General features: G+C 42.2%; 1 protein-coding gene across 1 annotated transcript in view; it reads right to left on the bottom strand.

The window, feature by feature from the left end:
* immp2l (inner mitochondrial membrane peptidase subunit 2) overlaps positions 1-5,049 on the bottom strand; it is a 78,556-nt gene extending 73,507 nt beyond the window's left edge. The window contains exon 1 of the mRNA XM_035156931.2: positions 4,995-5,049. The gene's annotated coding sequence lies outside the window, so the exon portion shown is untranslated. The remainder of the gene's footprint in view (positions 1-4,994) is intronic.
* Positions 5,050-10,353: the final 5,304 nt, after the last annotated feature.

Raw genomic sequence — 10,353 nt, forward strand, 5'->3', positions numbered from 1 at the left:
TAACTCCTTCACTTCGTAGCCTCGCCAAAACAAAAGCCTAAATCTGACTTTGTTCTTCCATTTTGTTTGTGCCGAACATGAAGAGGAAGAGAAACTCTCTCCTATTGTGTCCAAACTCATTAATGCAAAAAAATGATATGGTCTTGATGGCAAACCTGAGGAAAAGCATGAAGGGAATAAGAAGGAGGATAATGAAGGGATGAAATGTTCCTCTGCTTCCTGGTGTTTAGTGATTGACTGACGCTCGCTGTTGCTTTTCTTTATGACGCGGTGACGACTCCACTCCAGCACATTGAAGTGAGTTCTGCTGGGGGAGCGCTCTTTATCAACTCTGCAGAAAAAGCATTCATATTGTCGACAGAGTGACAAACACGTGAATGCAGCTCATCTCTCTCAGCATTAGTATTCAAACCGAGGCTCGGTATACAGACGCAGCTCTGTAACAGGCTGTGGCATTGGACTCGACAGGTTATCATAAACAAACACTTATTGGAGGTTATGAGACTGCAGCAGGCGCAGGAATAAGAGCTCCAGCTCTTTAAAAGAGCAGAATGAAGGCAGGGGGGGGGCTCAGGATGACGAGGCCTCTTTATGTCTAAAAGCAGCGATCGGTCAGGGATTCAACAAACACAATTCCACTAACCGTTTGCAATTTATTCAGATGCGCCAGATACAGGAGGTATGAATATCTGTGGACCGAGAGCCACGCAGCAGACCCCAGGTCAGCCCATCAGTCACTATCAAGCAGAGACATTGTGGTCGGTTTTTGCTTCGATTGCTAGAATTGAATTTCTGGGTCTCTGGGCTAGACTCCATCTCAGCCGGTGACTAATGTTCGCGTTCCAAAGGTTTTCCAGACCGATAAATCCACAGGGGAGGATGCAGCAAAGCAGCAGCGACGCTGATTACAGCCGGCCGCTGAGAGATTTCCCCCAAACCGGCTCCACTTCTGCCTCGGCAGCAGTCCTGGGCTTTGCAGGGGCAGCAGAGCCCAATAAAAGCCCTGACCCACAAATAAGTTTGATGGAAACTTGGGAGAGTGACGGATGGAAACAGTTCTCGTACAAATGCTGCTATATGAGGTTTACCGAACGTGGCAGCGTAGTCCTCTAATCATTAAAGGAATAGTCTTAGAATCTGGGAGATGTGCAGAACCATTCTCTCTTCAAGCAGCCGCCAGTTAGCTTAGCTTAGCATGAAGCAGGGGAACTGTTCACCTAACTGAAGGAACATACCAGCACCTGCAAGCTCACTTATTAATACTATATCTAATAATAGAATATGTTTTTGTAGTAGATACTAAAACTTAATCTGCTGCTTTACAGGGGGTTGTGTTCCAGACTGATGCTCCATTTCAACCAGACTCATTTTTAATTCAAACTAGGGTCCAGCTGTTTTGGGAAATTACTTTTTAAATAATGAAACTATATATTTGTGAGCTGTTTTTAAAGATTTATGTTTTCAGGAGGAACCAGTGGGCTCGAGTAGGGAAGTTGCAAAGACTTCAGAACATGTCTCTGAACAAACACTGCAGAGGACCGTCTCGCGGTGTCCTTGAGCGGCAGGGACATACGAGAAGTTGCCTTCGGGTTCAGGAGGATTTAAGAGGCCTGAGCTGTGCAGCCTGTTCTGTAAATGTCACAGTATGACCAGAAACATAAAGTTCACCTCCACCTGCTTCCAAGAGTGCGACGTGGCCAGTGAAGTGGATTTTCCTTCTTCGTATCACGGAGACTTTTCCAGCAGATTAACCATGATTACCAGCAGGACAGTCGAGCGCGTTCAGACCAGAGTTCAGCTGCTTCCTCCTCTGCCTCATTATCCACACGAGGTCTGCAGCTCTCGTTAGTGTCTCTGCTCGTGTCACAAGCGACTTCCAGACAAACAAGTCAACTCTGAGCTCTTTGTGTCGCTCTGCCCGCCGCTCAACCCAAGCTCTAATTACAGATTCTCATTGTCAATATGAGAGAGATGTTTCTTTTTTCCATTAGAAGGCTGGCGCCGGCAGCAGATGGATTTTTCCTGATGAGCGCTTCATTAAGGACGGGGGCCGCCTGCAGATGGAGATCTGACGGCTCGCTGATGGGGCTCGAATGCACGAGGCTGAGAGGAACCGGCACACGGGAAGGCCCTCGTAGAAAAATCTATATACATGAAGGAGCTGATGGCGTCCCCCTAGAGGCTGCAGTGTTTGTTACATCACACAAGATATACAGGTTATTTAGATATTATTTGATCCTTACGGACTTTGCACATCAAATCTGTGCAACAGATTTATCGTATTTGTATTTTAATCTGTCATTATTAATCTACTCGTTCCAAAACGTTGGCACAGGAGATAAAATGGAGAGGAGCAGTGAGGACGACAGCAGCAAATCAAACCTGCTCTGAAAACTGAAATAAGGAACTGCAGGGTCCGACTTTAACTGACCCAACATGAGGGTGAATTCATTTACTTACATCTGAGACAATTTTGGATGAAAAATCCTGACTTGGTTTGAAATGACCTTTAGTTTGAATTCGTTTGTGGGAGGTCAAAGGTCACTGTAAACATCAGGAACCATTTTGAACAGAGACCAGAGCAGGTCGTTTTCTGATTGTGGTCGTCCGACATCAGCACCAACAGAAAACCTCCTGGCTGAGTGTGGCCCTTGGTCTGACTTTGTCTGAGGCACTTTGTATGAAATAAGTCATTTGCTGGATAATCTCTTTAACCTCATCACCCAATATTTATTCATCTCCGAGCCGCGGCGTGCGATGCCGGCCATGACCGTGCTCGCTCAGCCAAAACTAAGGTGATTACTGGACGGGTGTCAGTGTTGACTGTAAGCTGGGGAGGATCCAGCCCCACTGCCTGGGACACAAATGGGATTTGTCTCTCATGCAGAACATTAGGCTTTCTAGGCCATGGAAGCAGAGACAGCGTAACAAAACCCCCGCTGCCGCTCACCTTGGAGGCCTAATGGGCAGTTTGGGCCCACAGTGATGATGTCATTAGCTCAGCAGCCGCTCGGGGACGGAGACCAGGCTGAGTCACGTGTCCAGTTCAAGTTCAACAAGTCAAACAGTCTAACTACATGTGGACTAAGACTATAAACCTGTCATTGGCTGCGTGTTTCACACAGCCTGCGTTTTCAAAATCTGATTCGCTGAAATGTTTGGATGATGTAATCTCACACAACCAATATCAGAGCCCAATCAAGTGATCAGTTGGCCGAGATGAGCTTTTTACAGACACACCATATCATTGTTCATCATTAAAACAGAACTTTGTGGTTATTGTACTGTAAAATACAACACAATTAGGAGTGGCACTCCTGATTGGTCCATTCAATTTAACGTTTGTACATATGGAAGCTTTTATTTTGCAGAATAAACAATGCAGAAAAGATGTTTGTTATCGGCAGAAACTAAACAAACAAACCCCAGCATTCTCCCGCCAGAGCAGAACTGGAAGCAGCCAAGAAGATGTCAGCGAAGTGAGTCTGAGCAAAGACAGAGATTTGTCACCAGCCATGAAAGTGAGAGCCACAAAGGCTGCACTCAGAAATACATCTCAAGGAAACAGAGGACGAGCTGTTTCACTGAGTTTGATATTAACAACGTTTTCTTCCAGAGCCCTGCAGCCTCCTTCCTGCTGAGGTCAGTTAGGAGCTGAACACGAGAGGTTAACAGGTTCACACACTGCAACACACAGCAACACACAGCAACACACACTGCTACACAGGTTAACACACAGCAACACACAGCAACACACACTGCTACACAGGCTCACACATAACAACACACTGCTAAACGGGTTAACACAATCCAACAGTTTACAACAAAGTAAAACCTCTTTACTGCAACACAACAACATACCACAATTATCTTTCAATGGCTTGTTTACTCAGACGATCGTGAAGTTCAGGAGATGGTTTTAAATGACTTGGTTTTTTCATTTAACAGTTTAGAACCAAAACACATGAATTTCACAGGGACAGAACAAATATCTAAATCTTCACATGATAAATAACTTCAGAACAAAACCACTGTTTGTTTAACACTGTTGTTGTATCGGTGAAATACTTAATTTAATTGGGCTGTGTCCAGATAGAAAACCACATTGATTAAAGGTTCATTTTCCATTTATCTGATTAATCAAAAAAGTGGACTTTTAAAGGGAAAAGTGAAAATATACAAAAATAAAATCATTAATTATAATGTTGACATTTTAAGAGATAGTACTTAATTTTATTGTAATTGTTTAAAATTTTATGAGAATAACGTTGTAATATAACGAAAATTGTTACAATAACAATAATGTTACGAGAAAAAAGTTATATTACAATAGTAATAACTTCGTACTATCACCAATATAAAGTTTCTCTTTAAATCCTTATTGTGGTTATAAGATCAAATATAATATTCCTCCTGCTCTGCTTACATCTGATTCACGTGTATTAGTTTGTCACAGTTAAAAAGTCAACATTCATTATTATCTATCATGAATAAACAAGCAGCGAGTCCAACATGTGATTCAGAGGTTGTCAGTCATTTGTCTGTTGATCAGCTGATCGATTCATATTCGATGATCACGTGTGATGTAATACTGATGAGACTCTGAGTAAATGTACTTGATTACTTTCTGTACTTGATTACTTTCTGTACTTGATTACTTTCGGTACTTGATTACTTTCTGTACTTGATTACTTTCTGTACTTGATTACTTTCTGCATTACTTTCGGTACGATTACTTTCGGTACTTGATTACTTTCTACCTCAGTCTCCTTTACAGCTGCTGCTCTCTGAGCGGTGTGCTAGCTGCTAGCCGCTAAAGCTAACCGCAGGAGACACGTTTCAAACCGAGTCGTTTGCACAACGAGCTTCCGGTACCGGATGTTACCGGACACACGCGGCGGAGGAGCGGGAGAAGCTGCCGGTTCAACTCCCAACTTTACCGGTGACCCTGAAGCTAAAGCTACTGAAGCTAACACACAGAACACACAACCTACCGGCAACGTGTGCTCCCACTTCCTGTTGTTGTGCTACGTCACGTGTCGCCCCCCGGGTCCTAAAGCCTGCTCCGATAATCTAATCCAAGAAAAAAGTAAATTTACAGAAATAAAGTTTACAAGAAAAAAGTTATTCATTTCCAAGGATACAATTATTGTTGAACAAGAAAAAGTCAGAAGTTTACAAATATACATAATTTTACAAATATACAGTGTAGAGTGTAGAGTTGTAAAATTACGAGCAAAATGTCAAATTTACAAGGATGAAGTCGTAATATTACAAGAAAAAAGTTATTAAGTTATATTAATAATAATAATAGTCATAATATTAAACTATCATAAGTAACAGGAAGGCCACTTAAAGGGAAAATAATATCTGAGATTTCACAAATAAGGGGTAAATTACCAAAAAGGCTCATATTTCCATATGTTTCTTCTTTGCAGAGTCAAACCATCAATGAATGTATCCAGCTCAGTGTTGATGTATTTCCAGGTCAAGTCATCGTAACAGAACTAGAGCAGATCCAAAAGCATTTAAACCTAATATATAGAACATGAAAGATATTTTATAAATATAAAATGTGAACATAGATGCTCATCTTTTCTGCATTTTAGAATAAATGTTTCATATTGGCTTGTATCAGCAAACGTATACATAAACACATATCTCTGTGAAAGGCTCATATCAGCTGATCTTTGTAGATAAATGTACCTCGGATGAAGCAGTGAAGTCATAAAGTAACGAGACAGCGACGACACGGTGTTAGTTTGAGTGTTCACACAGGATTTGATGAGCAGGGTCGGCCTCATCCTTCAAGAATCACTCGTAGGAGCCTTGAGGACGTTCGAGTTATCTTCTAATTTCACACTGAAGTCTTTACTCTCACATTTCAGTCATGGAGTCGGGGCTTCTCTCATTCACGCAGACGTTCAAGGACACAGAGCTGTTAATGGACACGTTCAGTTGTGGGCACTGTGGGGACTGAATGTGTGATCTCTCAGTTACAAATCAGAACAGTGTCTGCAGGCGTCCGGCTGCTCATCACACAGCTTTGAATCCAGCTCCGAATCCAGCTCTGAGTCCATCACACAGCTCTGAATCCAGCTCTGAGTCCATCACACAGCTCAGATCAGCTCGAATCCAGATCTGAGTCCATCACACATCTGAATCCAGCTCCGAATCCAGCTCTGAGTCAGCACACAGCTCTGAATCCAGCTGATCCAGATCTGAGTCCATCACACAGCTCTGAATCCAGCTCCGAATCCAGCTCTGAGTCCAGATCTGAGTCCATCACACAGCTCTGAATCCAGCTCCGAATCCAGCTCTGAATCCAGCTCCGAATCCAGCTCTGAGTCCAGATCTGAGTCCATCACACAGCTCTGAATCCAGCTCCGAATCCAGCTCTGAGTCCAGATCTGAGTCCATCACACAGCTCTGAGTCCAGATCTGAATCCAGCTCCGAATCCAGATCCGAATCCAGCTCTGAATCCAGCTCTGAGTCCATCACACAGCTCTGAGTCCAGATCTGAATCCAGCTCTGAGTCCAGATCTGAATCCAGCTCTGAATCCAGCTCTGAATCCAGATCTGAGTCCATCACACAGCTCTGAATCCAGATCCAGATCTGAATCCAGATCTGAGTCCATCACACAGCTCTGAATCCAGCTCTGAGTCCAGCTCCGTATCTCTGATCCATGATTCTTTTTACTCTTTTCAGTGTAATAAAAAAAGGTCGTCAGAAAGATATTAAAAATGTGTTGAATACGAAGGACAACATTTTTTAGTATAAATAAATATGTGTAGAAATACAGAAATAGTAATTTCATTTACATTCATGTCTGTAGTAATTATTCATTTCTATAGTTATTTATGATTTATAACTATGACATGTTTTTTGCTTCATAGTTAACAACCAATCAAATGTCAATTTAATTATTATTATGGTCTGTAGGATCCTTATTAGTGACACAACATGTCAGGTGACTTAAAGCAAAGAGTTCATTATTCAGCAGAATGACACAGTGTCTCTGGAACCGATTATTCTTTATTAACAGAAGAAAAGCTTTGTCAGAAACAGTTCCTGCCTGAGAGAAGACGAGCGGCAGAATTAGAGATGAAGGAAAAGTGCAGTTAGAAGCTGGAACTCGAACCAATCCGGGCTTTGAAGGAGGTGTCGCTCTTTTATGATAAGACGTCTGGACTCTACTTCAGGGCTTAATTAAAAGTGGAATGTGGAAACCATTATCAGAGCTGCAGCCCGCGGCCGTCACACCAGCGTTTCCAGTTCGTGATGTTCGCTGAGGAGAGGTTGTATAACATTACTGATGAGGACCAGACACAGGAAACATTTCTGGTTAAAAGCTTAATATTCAATATTGAATTCTACTAAAAGGTCTGCTACTGTTCAAAGTGGATTTATAAAACATTTACATCTGTCGAACAAAGTGGTGCACGAGCCGAGCTAATGAGATATCAAACATGTTGTTTAACCTTCAAACACGGGTCCCATGTCCCCCCCGATTTTAACTATTGTTACGTTTTATTGTTAGGCGCCTTCTAGTGGTCATATTAATTATAACAGGATGGGTCGACAAATCGCGGCTGTTTTAATCCACTGTTTGTTTCCTGTGTGAATCCGACTTTCAGCACCTTCATTGTTTTTGTGGATGTTTTTCATGTCCGTGGTCATTTTTACTGTCTCACAGTAGTTTTGAAGCTTTTGAGGATGACGTGTCTCTTTGTGGTTGTTTTTGACTCTGTGTGTTTTGTGTGTGTGTGTCTTTGTGGGGATTCTGAATCCCTGTGTGTCCGTCTGTAGTTGTTTTGTGGTTGTTTGTGTGTCTTTTAGTGGAGTTTGCAGGTTAAGCTGAGGGCCCCATGAGTCCACGTGGCTCTGAACAATTAATATATTTGATCACAAGAGGACAAATATGAGTTGATGTGTCTGAGACTTAAATCCAGAAGGAGATATGTGATGGACGACTCGTCTCCAGTCATGAGCAGAATATTCATTTAAATTGTCTGTGAGGTTCAATCGACTCTGCAGCTTCGGGACATTTTGTCCTTTTCTCTATTATTCCACGTGTCTCTGCAGCCACTGCTTCACAGCTGCAGTGTGTGTTTGTTACATCCATGTTAGTGAGGTCCACTGTGAGATGTGGGCAGTGAGGACATGTTGGCTGGTCCTATCTTTGGGGAATGCTGTGGAATGTATTATGTCAGTGAGGGTCCTCACAAAGACAGAAGTACTGATGTGTGTGTGTCCACATCATCAACACAACTGAACGAGAGACGGACAGAGAGAGAGAGAGCAGAAGAATAAGAGCCCTCTTGGCTGCTGGCTGACACTGACCCATGTGGGCGACTCTGCCCACATAATGACATCTTTTGAGGTTCTCCAGCTCCGAACAAGAGAAGCACTGGTGCTGAGCACACCGTTGCTATGCAACAGTTCGTCGCCAGCAGCATCCAGGTTGGACCTGAGTGGAGAGCGGCAGTCAGAGCGGAGGAGGAGGTAGTCTGAACATGTTGTTTTGAAAAGCTGGAGTTTCTGCAGCGTCCTGGTGGGAGCGCTGCCAGTGGATCAGATTATTTGAAAGCTTAATGGAGAGAAGTGGGTCACAGCGAAGTACAGGAGAAACCAAAAGAAGATCAGGAAACTACAGAGCAGCTGCACACCAACCCAACTGACACTAATCTGAAGTGTGTGACGGATCAGACTGGACATCAGACAGCAACAGTGGAATCTGTGAGAAGTAGATGGCCGTGTTTCTCCTCTTAAACAAAACACACAATCATAGTTTTACACTTTGGTTCAGAGGAATAACGTTTTTATTTTTCCAGTATAAAAGACAGAAGTTCACCTGAACTTGAACCGGTCAAATCGTCTTCACTGGGTTTTGTTCATACTATCAGGAGATAAAACAACTTTTGTTCACATTCATGTTTTTGTGGCTTTGGTTCATAGACTGAATAAAGATGAACGACCAAAAAAGAATGTGAAATACAAGAGAAGTATGAAATAACAAAGACTAACAAAAATATATAAACAATAAATAATTAAATTCGATGGTTTTATGAAGACATTACAGCTGAGTGCCATTCTTTCCATATGCCTGATGGGAAATGTCAGATCCATTGTTTTTGGAGTTGTTTCCTGCATCAGATTTCACTATTTTATTTAAATGAATTTGTATGATGTTCATCTTCATTGTACTTTGGAAACAAGTGTTTGTGCTGATGTAAATCAGCCTGTTAGAGGATTTTAAACTCCAGATGAAACCCACTGAGATGCGGCTGTAATATTCAGAGAGCGGCCAGGCTTGTTGGTTTTCTTGTTGTGGGATCGGCTGCAGTTTGATGTGAGGAACATTCTCAGTAGCATGTGTAACACACAGCTCTGTTTATGTGGGTTGGTGCTGGAGAGAAAAACATTTCTCTGAAACCTGATGTGGCTCATGTGGGAGTTTTGGACCATATCAGGAATCCACATCAGAAGTTGTCGGCGGTGTCTGTCTGCGGCTGCCTTCCCCCCCCCATCTCTCCAGGGTTTAATTAGAGCTGCTGAGCTCCGTGTGAATAATGCAGCACCTGAACACACCTGAACAGGCTGCTGGAGCAGAACCCAACCACCGCAGGGAGAGGCCCGAGAGAGCACCACCTCCACAAGGAGGAGGAGGAGGAGGAGGAGGAGGAGGAGGAGGAGGAGGAGGAGGAATAACTTCAGTGGATTTAAAGGTTTTCATGTCATTTTAATCCAAACACAAACAGAGTGAACTGGATCATCTCTGATAAACATGTAAAACTGTATTTTCTACAACAACAACTCTTTCATTTTCTCTATCTATATCTATCTATCTATCTCTCTATCTATCTATCTATCCATCTATCTATCTATCTATCTATCTATCTATCTATCTATCTACCATCTATCTATCTATCTATCTATCTATCTATCTATCTATTCTCTATCTATCTCTCTATCACCTTCATCTATCTATCTATCTATCTATCACTATACATCATCATCATCTATCTATCTATCTATCTATCTATCTATCTATCTCTCTATCTATCTATCTATCTATCTCTCTATCTATCTATCTATCTATCTATCTATCTATCTATCTCTCTATCTATCTATCTATCTATCTATCTATCTTATTATTAGTTGACAGTTGCAATCCTATCATTTTATTAAATATGTTATATTTATCATTTCTTTTCATTGTGGTAAAATAAAAGAAGCTGTCTGACATTTTAGTGGAACAACTGAGCCTGAGCTGACTGCGCCACCTAGTGGTCTTTTTGTTGAAGTAATGAGGTTGGTTTCACAGACCCTGAACGCACCACGGCGGGAG

Source organism: Hippoglossus stenolepis, chromosome 5 (assembly GCF_022539355.2).
Source record: "Hippoglossus stenolepis isolate QCI-W04-F060 chromosome 5, HSTE1.2, whole genome shotgun sequence".
In the NCBI taxonomy this organism is placed as follows: Eukaryota; Metazoa; Chordata; class Actinopteri; order Pleuronectiformes; family Pleuronectidae; genus Hippoglossus; species Hippoglossus stenolepis.